This window comes from Cebus imitator, unplaced genomic scaffold, assembly GCF_001604975.1.
Source record: "Cebus imitator isolate Cc_AM_T3 unplaced genomic scaffold, Cebus_imitator-1.0 Scaffold549, whole genome shotgun sequence".
NCBI lineage: Eukaryota > Metazoa > Chordata > Mammalia > Primates > Cebidae > Cebus > Cebus imitator.
Genome location: NW_016107864.1, coordinates 328609 through 354897, shown reverse-complemented (window position 1 = coordinate 354897; position 26289 = coordinate 328609). Strand labels below are relative to the sequence as shown.

General features: G+C 35.5%; 1 long non-coding RNA gene across 1 annotated transcript in view; it reads left to right on the top strand.

The window, feature by feature from the left end:
* LOC119469028 overlaps positions 1-26289 on the top strand; it is a 56635-nt gene that overhangs the window by 16050 nt on the left and 14296 nt on the right. The window contains exon 2 of the long non-coding RNA XR_005197850.1: positions 17340-17434. This is a non-coding gene — a long non-coding RNA (uncharacterized LOC119469028). The remainder of the gene's footprint in view (positions 1-17339; positions 17435-26289) is intronic.

Below are 26289 nucleotides of genomic sequence, written 5' to 3'. Positions count from 1 at the left end.
CCATGTTGACCAGGATGGTCTCGATCTCTTGACCTCGTGATCCACCCGCCTCGGCCTCCCAAAGTGCTGGGGTTACAGGCGTGAGCCACCGCGCCTGGCCTCTGAACTAAGTTTAACACAGTTCCCTAGAAGGCTGAAAAAAGAAACTGTTCCCTCTGTGATTATAATCTGATTTTGTTAAATTGAGAAATTTAACATTAATAGAGAAATTATTGATTCAGAAGTATTATTCTATATCTCTATAGACACAGAGACAATAAATATTTAGAGAATTTCTATGATTCTCCCTAGAATCCAATTTGCATAAAAATGTCATTTTAAATCACAGAAATACTCAAAATACCTGAAACATATATTGGAAAAAGTTATCTGCTGGGAGCCAAGAAACCTGGCTTATAATTATGTCTCTGTCACCAGCTCGTTGGACGTTGAGAAGATCAAACTATTTCTGTGGTTCATTACAAGTCAAATTAGGGATAATTGCCTCACTAGATTTTTGTGAACGTTGAAAAAAATTCACTTACTTAAGAAGGATTCATTCATTTGAGAAATATACACAAGCGCATATTTACTAATGCCATGCAAAGCTGTGTTAGCAGCAGGGAGTCAGCAATGAACATGGCAAGTGAGACCTCTGCTCTCATGCAGCTTAAATTTAAGCCAGAAATAAAACCTCAATTCCATGTGGGATGAGTATCACAAAGGTAAGTGTCAGTATCATAGTGATAATGTATGGTAGTTTAGGAAGTCAGAGAACTCCCTTAGAAAGTGATAGGCTGAGCTCTGCAGGTTAAGAGTTGTGTATGCCAACAGCGTTTAAAGTCAAGGAAAGACTATGTTGAAAAGCTCTATAGAAATTTGAGGAAGTGTGAAGAATCCAGAATAGCTAAAACCATGAGCAGTGGAGAAGTGAAAGATTATAGTTATGAAAACACGTTGTGACATGGCTAGTGAGAACACAGCTTGGTTTGAATTTTTGGAAAGCATTTTGGTAAACTAAAATAAGAATCTCAAATATTTTTAGCATTTCATTAATTAATGTCACATCTGTACAGCTATCCTATTAAAAATCACATAATATACAGACAAAATTAAGAATAGTGATGTTCATTAATGTGTATTTGTAGTAGAGGAAAATAAAAAATTATATAGCACTGAGCAAAAAATTATGGTTTGTGTAAATGAGGAAATATTTGCTGCTAATAAAAGTCTGTACATGGAGTTCACAATAATATTAAATAATATTTATTTAATAATACTAAAAGAAGCAGAGGCATTGCAGACATGGACCCAGGTAACAGATGATCACTCTGTGAATCGCTGTCACAGCTGAGGAACTCTCAGATGAGGATATCCTAGTTTTATTTAGGGATTTCTGGCAGACCTATCCACCTCTCCTCTGGAAAAGACATTATCTTGATTACACTGGAATGTGTCCAGGAAGAAAATGGAAACAACTCATGTTTGCTACCTTGGTCAGCAAATAAATCTGTCCTTTGACCTATATGGAGACACTATTTCTAGCATCCAAGGAGCACTTTGCTATGGGATCAACCTTGAAAGATAGCCTAACACAAGATCTATAGGAATGCCATGGAGAAATGCCTCTCCAAAGTCCTATTGTTTTTTTACTTATTTTTCTTTAATTCGCTCTACGTTTTTTTTAGAGTTTTAGAAAGGGTTACTAAAATGAGATCTTGACACTCATTGTTGTGTGGAAAATTGGCTACATAGTGACTCGAATTTCTTCCTGCCTCATAAGTATTAGCTAATCTAGGAAAGTTTCTGCCACTGGTTAGATGTAGCAACTTCTCTGAGCCGTTTCCATTAAATGACAGCTCAAGACATACTCTGTCTAAACTTGAATCTACTTTAAATTTTATGATTTAGTTATTCCATGTAGCAGGGGCAAAAACCCAAACCCATAAATAAGTGAATAATTGAAATTAGTTTATTTAAAGGAAATTTCCCAGTCATACGTAATAACAGTATAGTTTAATTACTTGAGTCAAGTGATCCAATACATTATCTACTTGCAGAAAGACCTTTATAAATGTACTTTAAAATAAAACTCAAGTAGTTTGATTCTAGGGACAAGTTAATTCCACAGATTATTTCTGGAACAAAAACAGAACTTGCAGTTTTGAAGAGAAATGTTAAAAGAGTATGACAAATAAAAATTGCTGGGTAGTTAAACATAAGAGGCAAGGAAACTATAAAGTTTAAGAATATGTAGCTTATTATTTTCTCCATTCAGATCCAGTATATGAAGTTCTCAATTTGTAAGATGTTATGCAAAGAATATTGTCTCCAAATTACACTAGGGAAATAACTTTAGTGTTAGAAGACCTAACTTTGGCAGCTGCTTACTAAATGTATTATCTTGGGTCATATCTCTGATGTTTAGATATTCTCATTATGACACAAAGTTAATTCTCATCTTAAAGAGCTGTTGTCAGGATCACATGTGATGATATATATGAAAGTACCTTGTAAACAATCAGATTTATCATAGAAATGTAAAGGTTTATTACTACTAAACTGAGTGGTACTAACTTTAATACAGAATATGATATAGGCTGTGAGTTATAGAAACGTGTGAGGAGAGCCTGAAGAAGGGAACCATTAATTCTTCTAAAGGCAAGAAAGATTTGAATCTGAGGAGGAGAGTTTATAGCTAGTCCATGATGGTTGCAGATGTTTTGCTTTTAGCCTAAGAGCAAGAGTGAGAACAAGAGCTAGCTAGCAAGAGACAGAGGAAGTGAGAGGAGGGAAAAATGAAAGAGAGACAGAGAGAGACAGAAAAAGAAACTGACTTAGATAGGGTGCCTTAGGCAGAGGGAAAAATTTGGCAAAGAATCATGAAAGTTCCTATTTTGTTTGCATAAAGTTTCAATGTGACAGAACAGTGAAATTTAGCTTGGGGTTAGCAATTTTTCTACTAGTTTATCACTGATATCTGAAATTTCACTTTTACAATGAATTCCTCTGGGTCACTGAGAAAGCCCTCCCTGTTATACCAAGTATTCTTAATCATTCCTTCTTCTATACAACAGCTACACAATGTACTTGCTTTCATCACCATATTGGCTTCATGCTTCATTTAATTTATTTATTTCCCTGTCTTTCTGAGCATGTTTCTAGGTGGTAGACATGGTGGAAAAGTCCTGTAACTGACACTATTCAGGTTTAGAATAGGCTTCAATAAAGATTTATTGAATTTAATTGCCTCTGGTTAAAATACAAATACTTTTGAGAACTGTAACAAAATATGCCTGCATTATAGCCTCTCCACCAATAAGTGTTTTTAAAAAAATCACTTCAAAGTTAGCTAAGATTATTTTTCCCCACATAATCCCTTAGTGATACTAGATAAAGTGGTAAAAGATTTGAATTTAGATAAAGCCCAGAGAGAACATCATAGCAGGAGGGCCCTCAAGTGTGGAGGTTTCCAGATATTGAGAAAAAGGAAAGGGGAAACAGCAAAATAAAACACCTTGGTCTTCTTGGTATTTTTTCTAAGAGTCTGCTCTCTGGCCTTCAAGAAACTCACAGTTTTTTTGAGAAGAAAAGAATAGGAAGCAAAAAACTACAAACGACTTTATATCCAGGTTTCCAAATTCAGACCATGTGAAGTTGATTTATGAAGTAGAGGAAACACAATGTATCAAAGACACATATTAATAGGGAGTATGTCTCCTATTCACGCATGACTTTCTCATATGTGCATACCAATGGACCCTGTTGCGATTAATAAAATATAAATTATATAAGGTAATTCAGAGCTAGTTAATCAAAATATATGTTCTTTAGAAACTGTAAAGGTAATACTACTAAGTTAGGGAAAATCAAAGTTGTCATTGACAAAAAAAATTTGTTTTAATAATTTAAAATAAAAATGTGGGAAGGACTACGCACACCGTCTTTGAAATATTGCTTTTGGCATTCCCCACCTTGGAGTCATGAAAACTGATTTCAGGCCACACTCTACCATTAACTAGCTAGTGATTTCGGGCAAACCACATTTTCTCAGTGAGCCTTTGACTTAATTTTTTCTGTGCTAGTAAAGTGTGGCTTAGAATAATCAAGAAAGAATATAATTGTGAAAAGTGTTTGAATGAGATTCAGGAGTGGTAATTCCCCTGTATAAAGATTTACCAAAATTCCAACCATTTGAAATTAGTGATTTGAATTTCAAAAGAAGAGAGAAAATTACTTTTATCAGACACCTGCTATTTCAGATATTTTGAATGACCTTAAAAAATGTAATCCTCATAAACCCTGAGATAGTATAATAATCTGCAAGTTATTTATCTTGTAGAGAGTCCACAGCTTATAAATAGCAGTGTCACCATTTAAACCTTGGTCAGCGTCCAGTTCCCATGCTCTGTCAGTATGACACATACCGAAGGCACCAATTTTTAACTTTATAAACATAAAAGGAAAGATTCCTATCCTCCAAGATAAGAAAAATCTAGCATTATCTTGAACCTCTGCTTCCCCTTTGCAAATGACCTCTGTAACAATTCAATAAGTATTTACGGTTAACAAATATCTCTTACTTTAGGGTAAACTTTGGAGTCAAGAAGCTAAGCCATCTGGCATAGATACAAAACTGCAAGGCAATATCTTTCACTTGTTGATAAGTAATTTTCAACATTCTTTGTTTTGAAATAAGTGTAACTACTGCCCAAAATGGATGCCAAAACACCCAGTGGTGTACTGTGGGAAGTGAGAGGAGGTGAGTGGCTTCAGAAGGTGAAGGGTGGAAGGTGCAGTCAAGCTTCCAGGTGTTGGTAAACACTGAAAAGAGGAAGTGTTTTCTGTAGCTGCTGATAAAACCCTCATATGCCCTGTAGGAATATATATGCCACCTAAACTCAGTGTTAATTTCTATTTCCTTTTCTCCCTTGCTTCATCTTTTCTTGTACGAGTGAAGGGTGTGAAAGAGAGGAACAGAATGTTTTCATGGGGGAAATATTTTAAAACTTTTGAGTCATGCTTTCTTTTCCCTAAAAGTAGAGAATTTGACTATGTTTATTCTTTTAGTTTTGAAATCCTGATATCACAGTTTTACATTTCAAAATATATTTTAAATGGGTATCCATAAAACATTTAAAAACATTTTTAAGGAATAGACATTTTTAGGAATAGACAGAAATGGGTTTATTCAAACATGGAAATCACAAAGCATCTATTGTTTTTTTTCCAACAAGTTACTATAGCTAAATAGAATAATACTGCTATCAGAAGTATGTACTCAGTGAATGCAAATTCAGCGTCTCTCAAATGGGGTGAGGAGAGCAAAGGAGATTTTACTGAAAGAAAACTTAACTAGATAAGAAACAAACAATGTAGGAACAGTTTTTAATTATTAACTTTGCTAAATAGTAACAAAAAATTAACCAGGTAAAAGAATAATTTAATGTTTTACTATAATGTTTGTTAAATAATAACCGGAATACATGTTCACTAGCCTTCTATCTTCTTTGCCTCCCCATTCTGATAAGTTTTTCAAAACTTATCAGTCTGTATATTCATCCCTGTTTACCTTCACCCCATTCATCCACCTGCCCCTATCCTTCAACCTCCACTGAAGGCAGAGAGAATTGTTTTTCTCCATTTTATCCTGCTGTAATCTCATCAACTAGCAATTACATGTTGAATGGATAAACTAATGTTTGTTTTTTAAGTTGAAATATCTCAACCACTTGCAGAACCTACCCTTCCCAGTGGAAAATTGAGAGCCCTAATTTTCAACTCTGGTTTTAGTCTAAGATGTCTGTACTCATGAACAAAAGGCCTTCGCTGCATTTGAACAAAGAATAAGGGCAAAACCAGCTTTAGCAATAACTGTCAACTTTGAATGCTCATTCTTTCTGCTCCTAGTCAGAGTTTTTCTACTCTCCTAACTGTAAATGATTTGCTTCTCCCAGGGAAGAAACTTAAATTTAATGAGGGTCTTCAGTGATTTCATTTCGGACCTCCTTTTGAACAAGTACATATTCTTTACTCACAAAGAAAGAAAACCCAATAGAAAAATGAACCAGGGATAGAAATTAGTAGTTTAAATGAAATACAGTATTTTTAATTCTGATCAATACTTCAAGATGCATATTAAAATATATATTAATTTTACCTATAAGATTGATAAAAATGTAATAGATTGATCATATACAGTTTGGATAAAGATGTGTGAAAATAGGCACTTTGCTGTGCTATTAATAGGTACAATAATAGAAACAGCATTTCCTGAAGAACAATTTGTCAATATTGATCAAAATTTTCAGTTAATGTAGTACTTTGACTCTACAGTTCCATGAATAAAGGTTAATTATAGGCTGGGCACAGTGGCTCACACCTGTAACACCCGCACTTTCGGAGGCTGAGGCAGGTGGATCACCTGAGGTCTGGAGTTCAAAACCAGCCTGGCCAAGATGATGAAACCCTGTCTCTACTAAAAATACAAAAATTAGCTGGGCATGGCAGTGCATGCCTGTAATCCAAGCTATACGGGAGGCTGAGGTAGGAGAATAGCTTGAACCCAGGAGGCAGAGGTTGAAGTAAGCTTCGATTGTGCCATTGCACTCCAGCCTGGGCAACAAGAGCAAAACTCTACCTCAAGAAAAAACAAAAAAGGTTAATTAATTATAGCATTCTTATAATCATGAATAGTAATATGCAACTGGTTAAGAAAATTTAGGAATACTCATACTATGGAATATTTATGGAGTTGTCAAGAAAAGAATAAGAGCTTTAAACACAAACACAGAAAGGTAGCCAAAATACATGATGTGAAACAAAAGTTACCTGGTAAGAGAATATGTGTAATTTTACGTTTGCATATATATATTTTAAAAGTCTCAGATAACCAGAAAACTCTTAACAATGGTTCCTTTGGGGTGGAGTAGAAGGGAAGCTAACGTGTATGTATTTCTGTTTTCCAAATGATAACTCTCTCTATTCTAGAAGGCTACAATTTTTATTGCCTGCTTTATATTGTAAATTTAAAGAAATGTACAGAAAATTTTTAGAGCAAAATTTAAACTCTATTTAAGAGGAACTGTTTTTGTTTTTCTGTGTTCCTTTTCCTCCTCTTTATATATTATTTGACTAATTTATCTGTGCCATGCACCCTACTGGACAATTGCAATGCTGCAATGCATAGGCAAGCACACTCATGTATACACACATGTTCTCACAGAGTTAACACCCTCCCCAACCCCCACTACACACCCACACTAATGTCTCTGCCATTACAGAGTTAACAGACTTTATCTGTATACATATGTTTGTTTACATTGCTGTTATGTAGAACTCATGCTTACTATACTTTTGTGTAACATATTTTATTATCTAAATTTAGTAATAATTACACTGAATATGCCATCAAAGAGAATCCTCAAAATGTATATAATTATTCCCCTAGAGTTGGGCATTTGGGATATGTGCACCTTTCCCCTTTAATGGATCCAGAATCTAGTGAGTTGTTAGTATCTACACATAAATCATTGAGGATGCTAAGAAGAAAATTGGGGATGGAGTTCCAGAGATGTTTCCTAGGAATCCTCTTACTACACAGGCAGGCCCTAGTGAAGAAACAGCTATGTTAACACCTTCTGCTTCCTATGTACCTGCTATAAGCCAGGCACTTTGCATTTGCATCTCTTTTAATTGTCACAGCAACAGTACAGTACTAGTATCCTTATTTTACCAGTGAGAAAAGAGAATTCAGAAAGATTTTGTAAGGAGGGAATGACTCGCCATCACTTCAAAAAGTCTCCTCTTATTATTGCATCTTTCAAAATTAACGCTTACATAATCATCACATTCAATCTTCCCACAACTCCAGTCAGATACATATACTTATCTCAAATTTACATCTGAGGGAATTCAAAGAAAATAAAATATTAGGTTCATATCAGAAACTCTTGCTAAGAGACAATCTTAGCAACACGAAGTGGTGATGCCATCTCACTGTGAGACTAGCCTCCTACCCCTCCCCCAATACAAGGGTGGACCTTCTATTGCAGGTTCTTCTTGATTTTCATCACTGGATGGCCTCAGTTCTTCTTAGGTGAGATCGTGCTGTTCTTCTTCCTTCATATATACCCAACACTACTTTTTCCATTTTGGTTGAAACCAGAGGGATTAAAAAAACACAGAATCCAAGGCTGCTGCTGAGGCATTTGATGTGAGGGAAGCAAAGACAAAAAGGTGACAAGGTGAGTTTAATGCAGAGGCTGAAAAACATTTATATTTGACATTGTGCAGTGATAAGATCACCCCTAAAGAAAAGCGTCTATTCCTTACACAAACACAATTCCACCAGAGAGTTCAAAACTGCTTCCCTGCAGTGTCTGGAATCTTGGAGTTCACCCTGTACGTATTCATTTATTAAAGAACTGTCTTGTCACTCATTTCAGTTGTGCTTAAAGATATAGACAGATCCTCAGGCTATTTCACTTCCCCGGAGATAGGAGAGGTTGTGGTCATACAATCTGAAGTTAAAAGATTTGAGTTACAATCATGGGTCTGCTTGTGATTAAGCTTTGGCAACTTATGGCACCTCTGAGCCAGTTTTGTCAAAGGAACATTAAGTTTTTTAAAAAAAAAATTGTTGTGAAGATTAAATACAGTTACTTAGCATAGGTGGCTATCATCATCATTCATCATCATCATCATCACCAGCATTGACATCACCATCATCATTATTTTACTGGTCAAAAAAGCTTTATATTTTTCTTTGTGGGTTATGTGACCCATTTTTTCTAATCCCCATTATTTGGAATTACTCTCAGACATTAACTCATTTCTGATTTCTCCTAATTTCCTTGGGGGTGCACCCCAGTTCTCAGGGTCTATTTCTAGTCTTCAGACACCATTGCTTTCTGCTGCCCAGTGACATCTGGATGGCAGCGCCTCTGTTGTTCACCATCAGGACCAATCTGAGCAAGCCTCCCTTACATGGTATATTGGCTTTGGCCATTACCAAGAAAGCTTCCAAGATTCCAAGAAAAGCTTTTCTGACTCCTATAACCTAGACGTATAACCTTCCAACTCTGCATTTTCAAGCTTTTTCTCAACTTCATTATTGTTGTTCACTTATTTTTGCCCAAAGAGTGATTTGTGTGAAATTTTTTGGGGAATTATAAAGTGCTGTAGAAACACTGAAATTGCTATTGTTTCTGTCTTCCAGCCAGCTGCTAGTAAATTCTTAGCACTAAATTATAATCATTAAAACTAAAAGCATTAAAAATCTCATTTACATTTTGATTCCTTCTACATTTTTATATCTACAGCATATGGAGGTACCCTTTTTTATGTTTTGGGGGAGAGGGCTTTACAACCTCATCTTTATTGTAAAGCACTTTTTCAAACATTGGAGGACTTAATGCAGTCTGTCTCTCAATTTGGTAAACCTCCCTAGGTAAGGAAAACCAGGAAAAAGTTGTGCTTATTTAAAATGAACTAGATGTATTTAATTATTTATTTAGAAAAGCGGTTTTGTTTGTTTCAATTAATAATCTCAAATTTATTAATCAAGTGTTGACAATCTATATTTGGACAATTGTTTTGATAAAAAATACATAATTTATAATTTATTATGAGGCATTTCTTTCCAAGCAATTGCTTATTATACATTCAAAACCCTTTTTGTGGGTCAAATAATGTCACGGTAATGTTAAATTGTGTTTTGCTCTGCCACCTCATAGATACATTGAGTCAGTTAATAAATATTTGTCTTGCATATTAATAATAAATGTCAAGCAATCCTAAGAAACATGAAGAAAGAATATGAACAGCCACTTAACATGAAAAGAAATAGAAATAATCAATAAACACTTTAAGAATGCTTAAGTTTGAATAAGAACCAAAATTAAAATAAGGCCTTGATAGTGTACTATATTGCTGCTGCAGTGTTGGACCCTGTAGTACTAGTTACCTGAGAGGCTGAGGTGGGAGGATCACTTGAGCCCAGGAGCTTGAAGCCAGCCTAAGCAACATAGCAAGACTCTGTCTCTAAAAAAAATCAAAAAATAAGGTGGGCATGGTGGCGTGCACCTGTAGTCGCGGCTACTTGGAAGGTAGGTGGGAGGTTGAGGCTGCAGTCCAACCTGGGTGACAGAGTGAGACAAAAAAAAAAAAAAAAAAAGAAAGAAAAAAACAAAGACCAAAAAAAAAAGAAAAAATTCATATTGCCCAAAAGATCCATAAAGATTCATAACACCCAGTGTTGACAATAATTTGAGGTAGCACTGTCCGATAGAACTTTCTATGACAATGGAACTTTCTGTGATGATGGACCTTTCTGTATCTGTCATGTTCTTTATAGTGAGCAAAAACTACACTTAGCTGTTGGTCTGTTAAAATATTGCTGGCAAAGTGTGGTGGCTCACAACTGTAATCCCAGCATTTTGGGATTCCGAGGTGGGAGGATTGGTTGAGGTCAGGAGTGTGAGACCAGCCTGGGCAACATAGTAACCTTATCTCTACCAAAAAAAGAAGAAAATTAGCCAGGTATTGGCAGTAGGCACCTGTAGTCCCAGCTACCCAGAAAGCTGAGGTGGGAGAATCCCTTCAGCCTAGGAGTTCAAGGCTGCACTGAGCCATGATCCTGCCACATCACTCCGGAGACTGGGTCACAGGGAAAGATCCTATTTGGGAATAAATAAATAAATATTACCAATGTTACTAAAAATTGAATTTTTAATTTTTTTAATTTAAATTTAAGTAGCTACATATGGCAAGTGGCTCCTGTGTTGAACAGCACTGTTTGGGAAAATAGGCAGTTCAATAAACGTTTTATAATGGTATAAACTTATGTACTCCTTTTGGAAAATGATTTCAAAAAAGCCTGCATAATTTGACTTAGCAGTACTGATATTGGTAACCTGTAAAACAATAATACTTGAAAGTGTGCAAGAATTCAAATAATAATTATGTCAGCATAATTTGTGAGAATTCATAATTAGAACCAATTAAATACCTTAACCATTAATAAAAAAGACGTTAAAAAAATTGTCATATGTTCATACTATGCCATTTTGTACAGCTATTTTTAAAAGTAGGTGTTAGATTTTCCACTACTGATTTGAAAATCTGTCCATGACGGTCTAAGTGATAAAATAATTATATAATCAAAAATATACATAGTATGACAAATCCATTTTCTAAAGGGAGAAATAAAAAGTTTGTGCATGCATATTTGATAATATATAAAACAAAGTGCCACTGGTGGTTTTCACTAGGAGTGTGTTTATACACTGAAGTATTGCTTGCATATTCTAAAAGCATATTTTCCTCTTGAAATTAAAAAAATCCATATAAATATATTAATTTCTTATTTTATACTCAATCTTAGCCAGGATTCAAAGTATGCAAAACTTGTATTCTACCTTTTAAGATTTTACAATTTTATAGGAAAAATAGACATGAAGAAATACTTCATAAACAGTGGTGAACATTGAGATTTTGACTACACCAACATAAGAAAGGGGGAGGATTCATGACTGTACATTTAATCTCAATTTGTAGTGGTGTTGCTAAGGGTAGTTGTAATATTTGTGCCGAAGCATGGGTGAATGATCGGTGCAGAATCAGTCGTCTTTCAATGCCAAGATCACATGATATTCATTCTGCACAGAGACCTACAGGAATTGCTAATCAAGTGCAGCCTTTTGTTGATAGGGATCTCCTCTTTTAGGCTTTTCTCAGATCTTGGATCAAAGGAAGCAATCTTTCTAAACTATAAATTCGATCTCACTTTGTCTTTCTCTTATTTTTAAAAAATGCTTTGTGGTCACCACGCTGTTTTCAGAATACTATGAAGTCCAAACTCATTAGCTTCCTATGCCAAGGCCTTCACAATCTGGCCCCAAATCACTTTTTCTACCTTTATTTTAGAGTACTTCCTATTCACTTTCTTCTCACAACGGATTACTCATTTGTTCCTGAACTATGACAAGCAGTTTTAAAGTTTTATGTATTTTTTATACAGTTTTCTCAATAATACCTTTAATTACACCCCTCTGTCCTTATCTACCTGCTGAATGAACTCAAGGCCTAGCTTAATGTCACCTCTTTGAATCCCTCCTTGATTCCCATAGGCAAAATTAATTTCTCCCATGCCCTCTGTTTTCTGAAACTCTCAGTAATTACTTGCATCTTAGAGATAATGTTTACACATTAAATTATAGATAATTATTTGCGTTACTCATTATCATTTTCCCCTATCAATGATGTTGCTAATATCATGTCTTATTCATCTTTGGATGAAGTAATGCATATATAACCTGGCATCCAATGAGTCCTTGATATATGAAGCTATTATTTTGTTGTTTATATTAAGGGTGCCACCTCAAATGTGTATTACGTACTTGTCATAGCACATACTTTAAAGACTTCTCTGTCAGCTAAACCCTGGTTGAAAACAGTACTGTCATTGCTCACTCCTATGCTTTTGTGAACCCGGAAAGTCTTTATCTTCCCTACTTTTAGTATATCATATTGCTAATGTCTTTATATCTTCATTTAGTTGGTTTATTTGTTCCAGAAATATGTACTGAACACCCATTATAAACCAGATAGTTTGCTAGACACTGAAGGTATAGAATTAAGTAAGATGAAAATTATTCCTGCCCTCCTGAAGCTTATCATCTAGCAGGGAAAATAATAATTAAACAAAATATGATGTAGTTAAAATTTCATATCTGCTCTGCAGGAAAATCATACGGTATTGTGAACAATGATTTTTAAAAGCTCTAACTTCAGATGGGATATAAGTCTTCTTGAGGAAGTGGTATTTAGGATGATAATGGGTAAAAATTAAGTAGAAAAAGTGAACAGGGATAGAGATGAAGGTAGGAAGATGGGAAAGAATTTCAGACAAAGAGAACTAGTAAAGTAGTCAGCATACTTTATAGAGGCAAATTGTTCAACAATGAGTGTAACTGTAGTTCTCAGTGGTAGGTAAATCCAGGCATTTTGCTCAGTATTACTGGACTGAAACCTATCTTCAGTATTTCCTTTCAAATCTATGCCTCAGCCCCACGGGCCACGTCCTTACTCAGACTATTCTTTCTGGTGGCAATGTTCCATCTCTCATGTTCAAATCCCACACATCTTTCCAAAGTCAATTCTAATCCTGAGGTTCTCTCCTATCCGGCCCACCTGGCAACAATGACATCTCCATCTATGTCACTCTCTATATCTATATATGCAATTTATATTTGATTTATCTCTATACCCCCTTCTCAAAAGAGGTCTAGCAGAATCCTTGTACCAACTACATATTTTATATATTTTTATTGAATAAAAATGGCTTTTAATGAGCCATGTATGACACTGATGAAGTAACTAAGAGGACACATCAAATGTGCACAGAGTTTAAAAAGCAAAACTATGTAGTCAAACTTTCATTTAGGTAGAAGTTAAATGTGCATTTATCACCCAGTTGTTGGAGGCCAGTTAGCTCATTTGGTTAGAGTGTGGTGCTAATGTCATGTGTGGTATGTAAGGTGGCAACTTTCGCAAACATGAAAGCATGAGAAAATCAATACATTTCTTGCAATGACAATTGGAAATCAACAGCACAGACCTTACAGCCTAGTACTTCGGTGTTTCCCTACTGCCACCCCTTCCCCCTACACACATTATGACAAAGACCTTTACTTCTATTAGTTTTTAAATAAAAATTCTAAAATTAACCTAATTCTCTCCCATTGTTTACCTTCAGAAATCTATGGTTTGTTGAAGCCATGACACTATTTTCTTGTAAAATGTTAGCATAACTCTGAAGGACAAGTACAGTCTCCGTCTTTAGCTCTGAGGCTGAGAGAGGAATGCATGTCTCTGGGTTATGGAACCAAACCCTTTCTCCTAAACTACTCAGAAATGTTGAAAGAGCTTGTTCTATCATTATCTTCCCCTTAAAGCATCAGTACATCTTCCTTCTGACAGGCAACTTTATTTTTCTTCGGACAAATTGAGGGACTCACATCTCTCCTAATTTCAAACCTTTGGGGATAAGATAGCTATGTTGTCCAGGGCTCTGGGTTGGTTAATAAGGATCTTGGTGAGTAAGAACTTAAGTGTTTTCAGGGCTTAGTGTCTGCAGAGGTCCCTTTGCTGTGCATGGAGAAAAACTAATCTGTGTTCACAGAATGAACTGCTAACCTTGGCTGGCCATCTTATAAATGTGGGCTTTTGGTCCTAAGAGTGCAAATAGGAAAACTATTGATCATGAATCAGTGATCTGAGTTTTATGAGGAAAGGATGTAGAACACATAGAATTTTTAAAGTGGGGAAGAATTTCTCCCCAAACTGTACTACAACCGCTCATAGGAAATTCTATGCCAAGATGTTTTCATTTCATTTCTCTTTAAGTACAGTACAGTCAAAAATTTTAAATGAAAATAATGAGAATTGGCCAGGCATGCTGGCTCATGCCTATAATCTCAGCACTTTAAAAGGCTGAGGCTGGCAGATCACTTGAGGTCAGGAGTTGAAGACCCACCTGGCCAACATGGTAAAACCTCGTCTCTACTAAAAATACAAAAAATTAGCCAGGTGTGATGGCACAAGACTGTCATCTCAGCTACTCAGGAGGCTGTGGTAGGAGAATTGCTTGAACCTGGGAGGCAGAGATTGCAGTGAGCCGAGCTTGTGCCACTGCTCTCCAGCCTGGGCAGCAGAGCAAGCTTCTGTCTCAAAAAAAAAAAAAAAAAGAGAGGAAAAAAAAAGAAGGCACATAATGTGGTTGGAATAAGAATAATTGAAGTAATTATATTTAACTCTTCAAATTACACTGACAGCTAATGACTAAAGAACCCAATTGATTAATATTCATACCTTAAGGATTCAGTCAGCTAAGTCATAGGAGTACCTAAAAACGATACCATCTCAAGGGAGGAAACTTCACTTGATCAGAAGAGGAAATGTGTTAGTCTTAGGTTCCCATTGCATCAAATAGCTTATATTCTCATCTAAACTGACTCAGAACCAAAAGGAGATCTAATTTCACCGTAATGTTGCTCTGTTCTTTTTTATTTTCCAAGAATTTTATGTACATTGTCAAATATGACTGAAATGTGAGGCTTGCTCATATTTTACTGGTGTTTGTCTAGAGATGGAGACTTGGAGGAAGAAGAGTCTGTAATCCATAGCACCCCAAGAAAACATCTCTTCTTTCTAGCTGCACATGCCTCTGGAGCAGGGAATTTAGTAACTCTCACTGTTATATCTCCAATGCCTTTCTTATCACCTGGAATGACAGTGAATGTCTCTAGAATAAATAAACTTTGCAGAATAGGAAAATTACTTTAGAAACCTGAAGATATTTTGCAAGAAAAAAAAAAAAAAAAAAAAACACCTCAAGGGGACACGAATGACATCTATTAGTTTCTTAAGACTACAAAATTGGCGGAGAAAACATCTGTAGACAGTAGAGAGCAAAGTCCAGAGTCAGAACCCACAGTTTGTGGCAAAAATATTTCTGCTTCAAAGGTCTAGTACTTTAAAAAATTATCTTGAAAACTTGTGTAGTAGCTACATTTGCTAATGTGAGTGGAGTATTTTCAGAAGATTAAAAGGAAGCTGGCATTAAATTGTGATTGCTATCATTTCTTTTCAAGTAGACAGGTTAGGCCATGCATTTTATGGCACTGCAGGCTCATTTGCCCTGTGAACCTCTCTCTAACCTCCTCTCCAGTTGAGAAGAACTGATTATTCTGTATTAGGAGAGTACTTTGTACATCTCTTGACATACCACTGCCACACTGAAACATATTTTATTTGTGCCAGACTGAGAGCCTTCATGGAAAAGGAAAGAGAAGAAAACTAAGGATTAAGTTAACATGTCAGACACAATACTGGATTTTTTTTTAAGCATTCTGTTCTCTCCTTTAATTGTTAGACTAGCTTAAAGACATTGGTATTATTTTCTCTATATTTCAGATTAAATAAAAAACCACAGAGAGATTATCAGAAACTGATCATATGCCACACGTATGTTAAGTACTGTTCCCAAGATTAGAACCCAGATCTGACTGAGAACCAATCTCAAGCCCTTTTTACTCCACCACACTTAGAGGCAGTGGAGCATAGTAGCTAGCATTGGTTCTAGAATCAGATTGCGTGGGTTTACATCTCAACTTTGTCTCTCACAGACTACCTAATTTTTATGAATCTCTGCTATGTTTAACTGTACTGTAAATGAAAAAAGTAATAAGCGCATGACACATAGGATTGTTGTATTAAATAAAGTAATAATTATTAATCATTTAGAAGATTTCCTGAGACATGGTAAGTGTTGAGTAAAGGTTAACTATTTTTGAGAACAGATAATAGATCATTTTCTTTTGTATCAACAGACATGGTACATACTTCAACGTTAGGCAATTAGTAAACCCTGCAATAATGACTGTGGAATTTAATTACATGTTGATGAAGAGGCAGAATTAAGAAAACTTACTGGAATTTTCTGGAAAATATTTCCCAGGTACTTCCTCAGCTGTAAATAATTTTATCTTTCATAGTTCATACAATTCAAGAAATGCACTGTGTGGCACCCTCATTACTCATGGATACTCCCACAGTCCTTTTTCACCTGTATTTTTTCAAAACACAAGCTTTTGAATATCTATTAATAAATGTGGAGATGATAATGAAATTAGAAAAATGTGTGATCTCAATAGTAATAACTTTCAGGCAAGAATTACCAACTGATGCTAAAATTAGTAGATGAGGATGTCCATTTCTGCTTAAGATGTAGAATGTGACAAGAAAATGTCTTTCCCATCTTAACAATGAGAAAAAGTTAGATAATCTACAAAATCATAAAAATTTTCTGGAAATCATAAGAGAGCTGACATTGTAACGCAAACCAACTGAATTCCAATGAATGGCATACCACTCTGAGAAGGGAAGGGACAAAAGAGCTATTTCATTTCTGTCCACAGAAATTCTTCAAACTGAAACATAAAAATAAAAATGATTCATAAGGTCAATATACAAAAAGGCATGGTAATTTTACATACTACCAAGGAGAATTTAGAAATAATTATTTTTCTTTTGTTATGGGAGATGAGATGCTATTTCTTTGAAGGCCCCTTTCCTTCTTTAGCTCTTGATTCCACTCTGAGAAGGGATGGAACAAAAGAACTATTTCATTTCTGACAGAACATGAGAGGAAAATACTGCAGTCCTAAAAGCAGGTATGAAAAAATCAGCTGTAAGTTTACCAGATTCTTTAAAGCAATGTGTGGGATAGCTTATTCATAACTGTGAGAACCTAAACACAAAAGAGTTGACCCTAGCTCACATGTCCTTTTCCACAGGCTTCCAGAGGTATGCAGGCAGAGGACTGGAGGCGGGACCCTTGGTGGCACCAGTGTGCAGATGTGCTGATAGTGACTGATTGCAACTTACTGGGGTAAGTTGCAAATTACTACTCATTTCTCTGGATTCATGGCTCAAATAAAACAAATCCCTAAGACACTGAAAAAGGGGCAACAACCTCTCCAACACCTAGGGCCAAAAAAAGGTCCTCTGCTTATGTGAAAGTGATAACGTATAAGGTAGGAAACCCTTCTTGCTCTGGGACCCAGAAAAAGACTCATTCCTTCTGGGAGAAGGGTAGAATTAAAATATCTCTGCTTCTAGGAAATTTGAAAAAAACCTTTTGGGCCCAGGCTTCTGGACTGATACAATGCAGAGGTCTGCTGCAACTGGAGTATGGGCAGGATCCAAGGGGAGAGGGAGGCAGGAATGCTGAAAAGTCAAAGCTTTAAGGCCCAGTTGTATAGGATCTGCCTAAGACTGAGACTAGGTCAGAAGAACCAAGAATCTCATCTTCTCTCAAAGAGCTTCAAGCTGAGTAACCAGCAATAATTTTCTACAAACTGGGACCAGGACAAAGGGTGGCAAGAGATTCTTTCTGTGGTAGGAAATGGCTGAAAGCAGGGGATGGAGCAGTAACACTGAAAAAACGTTCTGGTACCTAAGGACCCACTCTAAGCACAATGTACATATCCCATCATTGGAGGAATTGGAAGTGTGTGGCACACTTCAGGTAACAGTAACAAAAACAATTACCAAATACACCCTGACTACTAACTAGATTGACTCAGCTCAGAAGTAGAGGTACACACATTTCCAAGTGTAAATCCTATTTACTTTTGTATCTACTGCTTTTCCACACACAATTACCAATGTTCGGTAACAATTATGTTCTATACCTACAAAACAAGAAAGAATGACCCCATTGTTAGGAAATAAGAAACAAGAAAAATCAGAGTCAGAGGTAAGTCAGATAGCTGAAACTATAGTTGAAATAATCAGACAGAAACATTTAAATAACTATGATTCATATATTAAAGGACGTAAGGAAAAAGGAAGATGACATGCATAAAGAGATGAATTTCACCATAGAGATCGAAACAATAAATATAATCAAGTGAAACTGCTAGAAATTTTAAAACGTGATAAGGGAAAGAATATTGAAAATTTATAGACTGAATGCAGCCGAGAAAAAAAGTAAACTGGAAGATGTCTGTAGAAATTATTCAAACTAAAACATAAAAGTAAAAATGACTGGTAAGGTCAATATACAAAAATACATGGTAATTTTATATACTAGCAAGGAGAATTTAGAAATTATTATTTTTCTTTTGTTATAAGAGATGAGATGCTATTTCTTTGAAGGCCCCTTCCCTTCTTTAACTCTTGATTCCATTCTTTTTTATTTTCACAATTCCTCTGATCTTGATTAGTTTATGTCTCCCTCCTCAGCCGTTTTACTTTTTATTAAATTATTTGCTTTATCATTCAGAATCTGTAGAAGTTACATAAATAGAAGCACAAATGAACCTTTTTGACTCCCTGTCTCTCTGCCACCCGCCTCACTCCCTCTTCAACATACTCCCACCCTGGTCTTTGTTTCCACTACTACTTTCAATAAGCTCTAGTCAAGACAACAAGTATAGTGGTTAATTTCAGGTTTGACTTAGCCCTTAGGAACTCTTGACCAGCAGTCACTTCGGCTCTTTTGAAACATTTATTTATTCTGCCTTCCTTGACACCACACATTTCTTTTTCTGCCTCATTGAGACCCCATTCTATCTCCTTTTCTGGCTTCAATTATCCTATTCAACCTCTAATTATTGATGTACTTTAGTTTTTAATCTCAGGTTTGTTTCTGTTCCCTACTTACATTTTTACCTATAGAAAGTACCCTCCAGTTCTAGTGTTTTAAGAACTACTTGTATGCTAATGGCTTCCAGATTTCCATCTTGACATCTTTCCCGAGCTCCAGACTTGCATACACAACTAAATTCATGACATTTTCACTTTGATTATCAATAGGCATTTCAAATTTATCATTTCCAAAGAAGAACTGTTAACTCTTATCCACCTTCAGTAAATGTATTTCTCACATAATCTCCGTCATCTCAGTAAAAGCTATCATTATCTACTCAGTTGCTGAAGCCAAAACGTTAGGAGTTGTTTTCAATTGCTCTCTTCTGCTCACTCCCCATGCCCAAATCAGTAGCAAATGACATCATTTGTACCTGCCACATACGTCCTGAATCTTTCCTTTTGCAGCATGTCTGTGTGCATTGAAGTCATTTGGACTATTATGTTAGCATCCTAACTGGTCTTTGTGCTTCGATTCCTGCTTTTCTAAACTCCATCCTCACAAAGCTGGCAATGTATTTTAAAGTATATGTATAGATATATATACAAATGTCCTACCATGGCCTATGTGACTTCTGACCACCTCTCAGATCACAGCTTCTTTTGCTTTTCCTCTTACTCACTGTTTTTCGACACTGTTGTTTTTTAACAATTTCCCCTAAACTGTTGTCTTTTTCTTGCTCCTGCTAGTTCATTTTTATTCATACAGAAGCCTAAGCATCTTGTTCCCAGAGGGGCTTCCCTGATTATTGAAGTTAGCATCCAACTGCTCCACTAATACAACTCTAGCTACTCTCCATGTTCTTACAAGGAGGTGAGCAGAGACAGCAAGATGGGCAGGGGAAAAAGCTAACAAAAGATTGTCTCAGCTTGAGACTAGCTTGATTCCGATTTCACAGAATCTCTGGAGAAAAGTCTACTACAGTGTAAATATCCTCTTGGAGTAAGGCAGTGGCCTTTTGTACTCCTGCATCAGTCACTTTTTTTTTTTTTTTTTTGTCCAAGGTTCAATGGAACGATAGACAGTGAGGTTAGCTGACCTCCTGAGAAACGAGACTGCCAGTGACCAAGGACAGTTCTTTTTAGAAGGGAGAAACTGTGGGTGGCAGGCAACACTACTACTTCCAGCAACTGGAAGGGTCAGGGAAGTGGGTAGCAAAGAGAATACGGGCAGGACATCAGCAGCTTCCATTATACAATGTTCATTCAACCCAACTAAATTGTAGGTGGAAAGATGGGTATAGGATTTGAATAACCTAGTTTCAAAAGGTCCTTTTAATTCTAACATTTTATGAATTTGTAATTTTAACAATATTATCTAAGTTTATTCATGATAACTAATCATAATACTGACACTGATATTATTTTTTTCTAAGCATTTGATTTATTTTGTGATACAGAGTCAAGTAGTGAGCCTTGATTATGCTTTTCAGAATTCATTAGATCTGTAGAAATTATGTCCAGGTCTGCAATCACACTGCCCCACCCTCAATCATCTTGTTTACATTCCACTCTACCCTAGTCAACTCTAGCTATAATAAGCTTGCTAGAACTTGAACATCTTATCTTCTGCAATTACTTTCCTGACCACTGTAGGCTAAATTAACTTCTCTCTTTACTCTAGAAAATGATAACACTTAGCACATTACACTATGGGGTCATTAATTTTGTACAGCTAAGGCTGATCTCAGTGCCCAAGATTTTGTTGTAATTAAATATTTTCTCATCTCAAACACACTCAGAGTTCCTTCTGACTTTCACAAGGCTTACCCCCCTTAAACTCATTTCAATCTACACAAAAACTGGAAAATAAAGACAAAATCTATTTATCATCTCAGTATTTTCACTTTTATTTCTGTCAGCTCTTGAAACAAACTGGTGTTGCCTTTATATCTCATTTTCACTATTCTATCCAGACTGAAAAGAAATTAATTTGTCCAAGCAAATAATGTCATCAACTTACAATGAAAGAATACACACTCTTTGCAACTGGCTGAAGATTGATATTCCTCTTTAGAAAACTACTTATTACAGCATGACAACAAGATGTATGGAAAATAAAAGTCTAAATAGATTGCTTGGAACAAATAGACTTGGAACAAGAGCAAAAGTTGTTGGCTGAGATTACTGGGTAATACATGAGACCAGTGTTTCACAAACTGTGTTTCTCCAGTTGATAATAGATTTCCTCTGAAATGAACAGTTAACTTCCTGGTTAAATACATTGGGGAAATGCTATATAATATGATTTAAAATATAAATTAACCATTTAAAATTTTTGAGAAGTCCTACTGAAAAGAAATCCATTATTCTTAAACACTTATGCAACCATCTCTCAGTTCACTAATAATTTCAGATCAGCCAGGAAACTTTCAACTTGGACTATTATACAATTATTCCCAAGTATATTTTCTCTTTTTTTAGTCAATTCTGTTGGTCAGTGTTTGGCTGCAGAGTACTGACTATGGTAGCTAATTTCAGCAGAAAGAAATTTATGAATGTGTGCTAAATGGCTGACAGAATTTGGGGAATAAATGAAATAAAGACTTTTAGTCAGAACTTCCAAAAATCACTTGCAAAACCACATAACAGAACTTTGTCTCTAAGGGTTTTGCTGTTTCCGTCATAACCAGGAATCTGATTGCTGAACCGAGAGGTTGCTGCTACAGCAAGTTCCATACCTTCTCTGTTTTTCTGTGACCCACACCAGCAAGATAGAGGTTTCACACCTGACGTTTCTCTCTACTTAATTCCATTTAAATTCAGATTTCACGCTTGTATGTCTGATTGGTGAAACATAAACGTATCCAGAATCTCAGCTTCAAGGGAATCTGGATAATGTGATCTTCAGCCTTCCAGTCTCTGCTTCATAGTATCCTATATGCCATAATCATTTTCTCCTAACATATACTGCATTGCAAGATGATAAGGTTTCTGATGATGCAATGAGATGAAATAATACTTTTAAAAATTCTGGCCAGACATGATGGCTCACGCCTGTAATCCTAGCACTTTGGGAGGCTGAGGCAGATGGATCACTTGAGCTGAGTAGTTCAAGTTCAGCCTGAGCCAAAGGTGAAACCCTGCCTATGAAAATGCAGAAAAAAACAGCTGAGTGTGGTAGCATGCACCTGTAGTTCTAGCTACTGGAGGGCTGAAGTGATAGGATTGCTTGATCCTGGGAGGTCTAGACTGCAGTGAGCTGTGATTGCACCACTGCATTCCAGCTTGTCTAGCCTGGGTGACAGGGCAATATCCCATCTCAAAAAATATATATACAAACAAACCTAGTTTTATAAAGTTTCATGAAGCCAGAGATTTATTATATGTGCCTAGTTTAATGTTTGTAATAAAATGGCTACTTAAGAAACAGTGTCATTTAATGAATGAATGCATGAGATTATGGGATCATCTTGCCAACCATGTTGTTTTCCTGAAGATGAAACAGAACTCTGAAGAGGTGAAATGACCTGCTTACATTCTCTACAATGGAATCCATCCAAGGTCTCTGTTATCTTGAGTATGCTTTATTATTCTATATTCTCAAATAGAATGAGAACACTGTAATACAGTGTTCTGCCTTTTAAAAAAGATTACAAGATGGAAGCAATGTATAATTGAAAGAAATAAAATTAAATAGAGTTAACAAATATTAAGGAGCAGTTAAAATATGCAGAATGTAATGCCAAGTACTGTAGGGAAGTTAAATAAAAATATAAATTATTACCCTTCTAAATCAACAACAACATTAAATTCTAATGATGGAGTTTCTTTCTCTAGATTACCATACAGAATACTAGAGCAACATTACACAAGTAATTCCCATAACCATGTTTATTTACATGCGCCTGAACTTGAAGCCCACTGGCTTATGCTTGCAGTAAATAGCTTTCTTTATCATATTAACATTTAAAAATCTATTGCTAATTTTAAATTTACTAGTATTTTCTTCCTTAACATCATTTCCTGCAGTTATTGGCAAATGACATAAGGAAGATTTTCACATTCATCTATATTTAGCCTTATGTAACATGGAAAGGTTTTCTGTAAAGTGTAATTCCACCCATTTAGGGAGATTTCTGTTAATACCTGTATTAGTCCCCCATAACAAAGTATTATAGATGGGGGTTTAAGCAGTAAAAACTTATTTCTTACATTTCTGTAGGGTGGGAAGTTCGAGATTAAGGTGCTGGCAAGGTAGGTTTTATTCTGTGGCCGCTTCTCTTGGCTTGTAGATGATGACCATCTGGCTGTGTGCTTACATGACCTCTTCTTTGTGTGCATGAGGAGGAAGAGAGAGAGAGAGAAGGGAGACATCTCTTTCTCTTTTTATAAGGGTACTAACCTCATCACAGAGGCCTTACCTTTATACACAAATCTAATCCTAATTGCTTCCAAAGGTTCCATCTCTAAACCATCATATTGGGAGTTACAGCTTCAATATATGAATTGAGAGGCACAATGTAGTCCATGGCAATATCCACACAAAACAAAATAGAATATTGCATATTAGCAAAGTAGGACTGGGGTGCTGGTCTCAAAATTGTCAAAACAGAGGAAATTGGATAACATTGATAGGGCTAAACAGTACCTGTGTTGCTATTGCTTGATGGTAGCACTAAGGCTTATAATATGTATTTTTATCATGATTAATCTTTAAATCATGTTTTTGTACTTCATATATAGGTTAAGAAACTAACAACAGTATACTTTCATATACTTTATCTAACACTTTGTGGTACTGTTTATAAATGTTTATTATAATCTTTAGAACAACTGCTAAAAACTTATAGCCAATGAACTAATAATGGAGATCATATGAATGTCACATAATCTTATATGTAGAAAATCCTAAAGACCACCAAAAAACTGTTAAAACCTATAAATGAATTTGGTAAAGTTGCAGAATATGGAATTAACCTACAAAAAACTGTAGTATTTTTAGGCAATAACAATGAACTATCTGAAAAGAAAATAAAAGCTATCTCATTTATGGTAGCATCAAAAAGAATAAAATAAGAATAATTAACCAAGAAAGTGAAAGACTTACATACAGAAAACAAAAAAGTATTAATGAAAGAGATTAAAGGCACCAACAAATGAGAACACATCCCATGTTTATGGATTGGAAGACTTAATATTGTTAAAATGCCCATTCTACCCAAAGCAGTCTGTAGATTTCATGCTATTGCCTTCACAATCCCAATGGCATTTGTTAGAGAAATAGAAAAAAACAATTCTAAAATTCAAATGGAGCCACAAAAGATCCAGAATAGTCAAAGCACTCTAGAATAGAAAGAACAAAGTTACAGTTATCATACTTTCTGATTTCAAAATATATTACAAAGCTTCAATAATTAAAACTGACATACATATAGATATATAAAACAATTGAATAGAATATAGAACCAATAATGAAATCCACACATATGTACTTAACAGATATTTGAAAGAATACCAATAATACACAAGGGAGAAAAGGTAGTCTTTTTAACAAATTGTGTTGGGAAAAATGGATGTCAACAGCAAAAGAATGAAATAGGCTCCCTATCTTATACTATACACAAAAATAAGCTAAAAATGGAGTAAAGACTTAAATGTAAGACCTGAAACTGCATAACTCCAGAAAGAAAACACAGGGAGAAACCTCCACGACATTGGTCCTGACAATGATTCTTGGCTATGACACCAAAAGCACGAGAAATAAAAGCAAAAATAGACAAGTGGAACTATATGAAACAAAAATAATTCTGCACAAGAAAGGAAACAATCAACAGAGTAAAGAGGTGACCTACAGAATGAGAAAAAAGATTTGCCAACCATGTATCTGCTAAGGGGTTATTACGTAAAATATATAAGGAACTACTACAAACAAATAGCAAAAAAAGTATGACTTAATTAAAATACATTCAAAAACCCAAATAGATATCTCCCTGATAGAGACATACAAATGGTCAGCAGTTATATGAGTAGATGCTCAGCATAACTAAATACCAATGAAATACAAATCAAATGAAATGAGGTATCACCTCATATCACCAAACAGACAAAAGTTGAATTTTGGTGAGAAGGTATAATACTTGGAACACTTTTACACTGCTGGTGAGAAAGTAAAATGATGCAGCTGCTGTGAAGCGTAGTAGGGAGGTTCTTCAAAAAGTTAAAAATAGAACTACCACATAATTTAGCAATCCCATTTCTGGGCATATACTCCAAAGAACTGAAATAAGAATCTCTAAGAGATATTTGTACTCCTGTGTTTATTACATCAGTCACAATAGCTAAGTTATGGAAGCAACTGAAATACCTATTGAAAGATGAATGGATATAGAAAATCTGTGATTTTTTTTGCACACAATAGAATATTATTAAGCCTTAAAAAAGAAGGAAATTCTGCCATCTGCCACAACTTGCATGACCTTGAAGGACATTATGCTTAGTGAAATAAACTAGTCACAGAAAGATAAATACTACATGATTTCACTTATCAGGTACCTAAAATAATCAAACTCAGAAACAGGTATTAGGTAGTAGTTACCAGGGACCAGAGGGAGAGGGAGGTGTGGAGTTGTGTTCAGTTGATACAAGGTTTCTGTTATGCAAGATGAGTTAGTTCTAGAGATCTGCACTATGGCATAATATAGTTAACAGTACTATATTATGCACTGAAAAGTGGTTGAGGATAAATTTTATGTTAAGTGTTTTTATCACAGAAAAGAAATCCACAAACAATAAAACAATGGGACATAAAGAAACTTTTAGAAGTGGTGGATACATGCACTACATTGATTGTGATGATGGTTTCATGAGCATATGCTGTCTCAAAATTCATAAGTTGCATACATTAAATATATGCCTTTTACTGTATATCAATTATATATCAATATTGCTGTCTAAAGGAAACTAACAAAAGAAGAACAAATTAAACCCAAAGTAAGAAATGGAAACAAATTGCCAGGCATGGTGGCTCACACCTCTAATCCCAGCACTTTGGGAGGGTGAGGCAGGTGGATCACGAGGTTGGGAGTTTAAGACCAGCCTGACCAACATGGTGAAATCCTGTCTCTACTAAAAATACAAAAAAAATTAGCC